Here is a 6,313-nt window from a genome sequence, read left to right on the forward strand (position 1 = left end):
GGCGTGATCAAGGGTTACATAACCAAGAGGAATTACTGAAACCCAAATTAAGACTGAGGATGATAGTGGTACAAGAGGAAAGTCAAAAGAATAAAGGAAAGAGCTAGGAGGCACAGGGCATTTATAGATGTCTAAATAAAGGCATGTATGTATGCAAATATATTTATATATGAGGATGGGGAAATAGATCTACGTGCATATATGTGTAGGTTTAGTATTAAGGTAGCAGAACAACATTGGGCCTCCACTCAAGTACCCCCTCAATGAAAGAATACTTTGTTTTATTAAATTGGCATTCTATGATGCTCAACTTCCCGACACAACCGCTGAAGACAAAGCAGATGCATAAGCAAATGTGAAGAAAGCTGATGGTCCCTGGCTATCAAAAGATATAGCTTCTGGGGTCTTAAGGGCTTGAAGGTAAACAAGTGGCCATCTAGCAGAAGCAACAAAGCCCACCTGGAAGAAGCACACCAGCCTGTGTGGACACGAGGTGTCGAAAGGATCAGTTATCAGGCATCAAAGAACAAAAAAAATCTTATCATAGTGTATGAGGGAGGTAGGGAGTGCAGAGTGGAGCCCCAAAGCCCATTTGTAGGCCACTGGACATCCCTTACAGAAGGGTCACGAAGAGGAGACGAGCCAGTCAGGGTGCGATGTAGCAACGATGAAACATACAACTTTCCTCTAGGTCCTAAATGATTCCTCCTTCACCACTATCATGATCCCCATTCTACCTTACAAATATGGTTAGACCAGAGGGTATACACTGGTACAGATAGGAACTGGAAACATAGGGAATCCATGGCGGATGATCCCTTCAGGATCAGTGGTGTGAGCGGCGATACTGGGAGGGAGGAAAAAGGGTGGGGTGGAAAGGGGGAACCAATTACAAGGATCTACATGTGACCTCCTCCCTGGGGGATGGACAATAGAAAAGTGCGTGAAGGGAGACGTTGGACAGGGCAAGATATGACAAAAAAATAATTTATAAATTATCAAGGGTTCATGAGGGAGCTGGGAGTCGGGATGGAGGGGACAAAATGAGGACCAGATGCCAGGGGCTTAAGTGGAGAACAAATGTTTTAAGAATGATGAGGGCAATGAATGTACAAATGTACTTTACACAATTTATGTGTACGGATTGTGATAAGAGTTCTATGATCCCCTAATAAAATGATTAAAAAATCTTAAGCACTTTGTTCTTCATCAATGAATGTTTCAAGTCCTCTTTGCTTTCAGTAAGGCAGGTTGAATCATCTGCCTATCATGGGTTGTTAATAAATCTTCCTCTACACCAAATATCACGTTTTTCTTCACATAATTCAGATTTTCAGATTATTTGTTCAGCATACAGATGAAGATGAAAGGATGCATTTCCTGATTTTACATATTCCATGATCCCAGTTTGCCTCTTGGTCTATGTACAAGTTCTACAGGAGCACAAGTAATTGCTCTGGAATTCACATTTTAAAAATTCTTATTCATAATTTGTTATGATTTCTAAATAATACATGGCATGGGGCCTTCTTTGAACTCCTCTGGCTTCCATATTAGCAGGAGGCAGGGGTGAGACATGCTTCTATGGTCCATCTTTCTTTATCTATTCTGATCCCAACCATTCTTCCCACACCACTCTACCTCTGTGCTTGGCTCAATGTTCATTGTAATGGCTACACAGAATGCACAAACAGTGCTCACAAGTAAGGCAGTTATTAGAGAAGTTACTAGATCACCACAAGGCAGGATCGGCAAACAGTAAGGATGCGGTCACTGGTCCATAGAACACCTCTCCTCAGCTAGCAGACATGTGTTGTTCTTGTTCTCAGACTCTCAGCCACATGTTCCCTGGGCCTTGGCCTTCAAGGTTCAGGAAGCCAGTTCACCTGTCTCTCCGTCCCATCGTTCCATTGTCTTGGGCCACAAAGGCGAAGGTACCCCACAGTCTTGCCACTGCTCCTCTGAGCCTGCCTGCCAGTCTCTGGTACAGTTGGCCTCCATGGTCTCTGTCACTTCAGATTAAGGAAGTTTGGATCCAAGGGATTAAGGGAGTGCATCCAATAGATCTTGGATGCACTTTTCCAAATGTATGTGGGATTTCTCTCTGTATCCCAGACAACTCTTATAGATAGAGGACTGGCTTTGATGGAGGTGTGGTTTGTATTTTAGCCCACCATAGCCCCAAGGACAGCACAGAATGGTATCTGATCCACATCCTCTAGTACAGTAGTTATAGACACCCCCAAGGAGACAAAGGGTGACACGTTTCACACCCTCCACTAAAACTCATTGTTACCGAGTCGATCCTGACTAATGATGACCTTATAGGATGGGGTAAAAGTGCCCCTGTAGATTTCAGAGACTGTAACTCTTGATGGGTGTAGAAAGCCATGCCATTGACGGGGTGTGGGTAACAATTTCAAACCACAGAGCGTGTAGTTAGGAGCCCAGTGGGTAAGCAATATCCCAGGAGGGCTCCTTCACCTACTACGGTCAGGTCTGAACCTTATCTGAATCCCTCCCTTTGGTACAATAAAGACCGCCCAGCAAAATGGGATTATCGCCAGGCATAGGGTCCAGAATTACAATGCGTCCCATAATGCATTGTGCCTTAAAGGGCCACACACAAATAGTCAGTAAAGCACAAGGAAACATTTTTCTGATAGTCTCTACTTTCAGCCAAGACCCATCTGACATCAACAATGATGTCAATGTCCTCTTCTGAATCTAGCTTAAATTTCTTATACTTTCCCCTTAACGTACTGCTGAAACCATTTTTCATTATCTTTAGCAGAATTGTATTTACATTTTATGTTAATGATAGTGATCAATTATTTCCACATTCTGTTGGGTCACCTGTCTTTGGAATGAGCCCAAATATCTCTTCTAGGAACTCGGCCAGGTAGCTGTCTCCCAAATGTCTTGCCATGTAGACACGTGAGCACTGCCAGCAATTATCCATTTGTGGAAACCTATCACATGGCATGCTGTGGATTCACGGAGCCGTGTTTTTTGCAATGCCGTCAGTGTATCTGGGAGTTTTCCCTTCAGTACGATTGATTCCTGAGCACACACTCCCTCCTGAAGTGGCTAAATGTCAACCATTTCTTCTTGGCACACGGACTGTGTGTTCGTTTCATCTTCTTTTGATGCTTTCAGCATTCCTCAGTACTGTATGCATAGAATTATTCAATAATACAATAAGAATTACTCTGTCCCCTCAATTCTTTCACCTTCTAAAATGTGTTCTTTTGGGTTTCTAACTCCTAGTCTTATATATTTCACTGTAATATTTTATTTTGTATACTTGAACCTCCCTTTGAAATCTTCTGTTATTTTATTTCATAATTTCTTGTATTTGCTCAGCTTGTCTGTGTTCAAAAGCAAGTGTCTCTCTGACATCCATTTCTGGTGTTTCCTTTCTCTCTTGTCTTTTAAATAGACTTTTGCTTTCTTTGTATGTGATATCCTTGATTTCATCCCATAACCCCGTGTATTACTCTGGGTGGACTCGAGAAACAAATCCACGGACACTCATGTGTGTATAAGAAAGAGCTTTATCTACAAGAGCAGTTGAATATTGAGAAAACATCCCAGCCCAGTTCACATCAAGTCCATAAATCCAATATTACCCCATATATCCGATACCAATCTATAAAGTCCTCTTCAGACTCACAAAACACATGCAATGATGCCGAATGCAGGAAGATCACAGGCCAGTGGGTGGGAAGTCTCGTGGATCCAGTGGCATTGTGAGCATCTCAGCATGGGCAAGGCTCTCCACGTGGCTTCTCTGGCCCCAAAGGTGTCTCCATCAGCCTTTCTTCATGCGCCTTCTCCACAGGGATGTCTCACAGGGAGTGAGCACGTGTGCTCCCTCCAGCCAGCTATTTATCTCCTCAGGGCCTCCCAGATGAGGTCATCAAACTACTACCTGATTCACAGGTTAGACTCCATCTCTTCACTCTGAATCCTCAAACTGACACCAGATTATGTAACTACCACACTACTCTGATATTTAGTCAATAGTGTGCAATGCATCAAATTATTCTTGAGATGAACTCTCAATTTAGATGGGTTGCAGTTCAGCGCTGTGGCCTTGTTTTAATTTTCTTCAGTTTCAACTTGAACTTGCACATGAGAAATTGATGGTCTGTTTTGCAGTCAGTCCTTGACCATATTCTGACTCATAATATTAAGCTTCTTCATAGTCTCTTTCCAAAGATGTATTAGATTTTATTGTTGTGAATTTCATTTGTGTTGTTGAAAAAGGGTATTTCCAATGATCTTGCAAAATTCTATCATGCAACGTTCAGTGTCATTTTTATCACCAAGAACCTAGTTTCCAATTACCAATCTCTCTTTGTTGCTTCCAATGTTGCAGTCACTAGTAATTATCATTGCAACTTGATTGCATGTTTGACTAATTTCAGACAGTAGGCTTGGTGAAAATCTTTCATGTCTTTATCTTTGGCATTAGTGGTTTGTGCTTAAATTTAATAATAGTCCTATTAACTTGTCTTCCTTATAAGGGCATCATCATTACAATGTTTAGTTCAAGATAGATCTTGAAATGTTTTCCTGATAATAAATGCAATGCCATTCCTTCTTCCCAGCTATATGATTGTCCAATTCAGAATCATCCATACCAGTTCACTTCAGTTCACTCATGTCTTTGATAATGAACTTCATGTGTTCCATTTCATTTCGACAACTTCCAGTTTTTCTAGATTCATACTTTGCACATTCCATGTTCTGATTATTAATAGGTGGCCTGATCAGCTTCAAATTTAAACATTTAGCATAACTGATATATGTAGTACATACCCAGTAAATATTGATGAATTATTCTTCCTCGGTCTGAATAATGGTGTGGGGGGAGTGTTTAACCACTTCTTACTTCACAAGGGGAGAAAGAATCAAGATCATCAACAGCAGCTTCCCAAGGCTAATTCGATGTGATGGTGGTCAAACATGTCTCCACCTCCAGATGTTTTGCCAATCCTGACCCCACTAGTCTCTCCCACAACACTCTTGATTGCTCTGCTGAGTTTGGTCATTTATTTCACCAATTCTGACTCCACTAGTCTCTCAACTGCTCTGCTGAGTTTGGTCATCCATTTCAGTGGCCACACAGAATTCTCAGATAATATTCAGGATTATGGGGTTTATTATGAAAGAAATTCATTACAATTCAATTTCAGAAACACCTTGGATAGAGGTCTTCAAACAGGACAGCCTCCTCTCAGACACACCTACTGGCCCATGGTCCCCTCAGCCAGGCCCCTGCCTTTCTCAAGCAAGTTACAAAACTCTTTAAAATCTACCATTAAGTGATGAACAACAGCATTCTAGTCCACCACCGAGTTTCCTGCCCCAAAGTACTCCGATTTTTTGCTCTGTGAGCCTGGAAGCCCGTGATGCCAGCCTGGTTCTGATGATAGCCTGGTTCTGCTGCTTCTATTGCTGCCAATTCTCAGCTACTGCTTTTCACTGTCTGTGTTGTCCCACCTCTCTGTCTCATGGATCAAAGAGGTTCACTGCGGGGATCGTGAGTCCAAAAGATATACTTCCATCTTGGCTTTTTTGTTTTGTTTTGTCATGATGATGGTAAAACATCATCTTGGTAAGACCATCTTCCACTGGCATGGCTCATTTTAAACCTACCTTGATAACAAAGGGGGCCAATTCCCATGTTAGGATTCCATACATGTTATTCATAGGGTTCCATACATCATACAGTTGCCTGCATCTTATTTACATGATTAGCAAGTCACCACATTAGGTAGTATACTGGTACATGTTATCATTCATTCCTTTTACAGTATTCCATTGCTCACATAAGATGCATGCCCGGAGAATATTTTCCTAGGGCAGGTCAATGACAGAGTTGAAAATAGAACAGTAACAGATATTGTCTATGATCTGTTCTGTTGGATGTCTTAGAAAGAAGCCTCCCAGGCTGCTGTGTATTTTTTCATGCAATGCCCTGAATGTGTGGCCTTCTTCACAGATTTACGCGAGCATGGGAGTCCTCCTGTCTGACCCAGCAGACCAGAGAGTGCCTAGGATAGACTCCCCTTCCCACCTCCATGCCCAGGAAACCCTGAGCTACTGTTGGATGAAGATGGATATCCGGATCCCTGCTCCCTTGCCAAGAGCTGGTACAAACTGAGGTAAAGTTGACATCCCGGAACTCCCTGCCACACTGAGCTGACTTTGCCTGAAACTACATCCTTCTTTGCCTTCTTCCCACCCACCACCCTTATCAGTTCCTGTTGGGAACACATCATTAATAAAACATTGGCACAAC

Source organism: Tenrec ecaudatus, chromosome 8, assembly GCF_050624435.1.
Source record: "Tenrec ecaudatus isolate mTenEca1 chromosome 8, mTenEca1.hap1, whole genome shotgun sequence".
Classification (NCBI taxonomy): domain Eukaryota; kingdom Metazoa; phylum Chordata; class Mammalia; order Afrosoricida; family Tenrecidae; genus Tenrec; species Tenrec ecaudatus.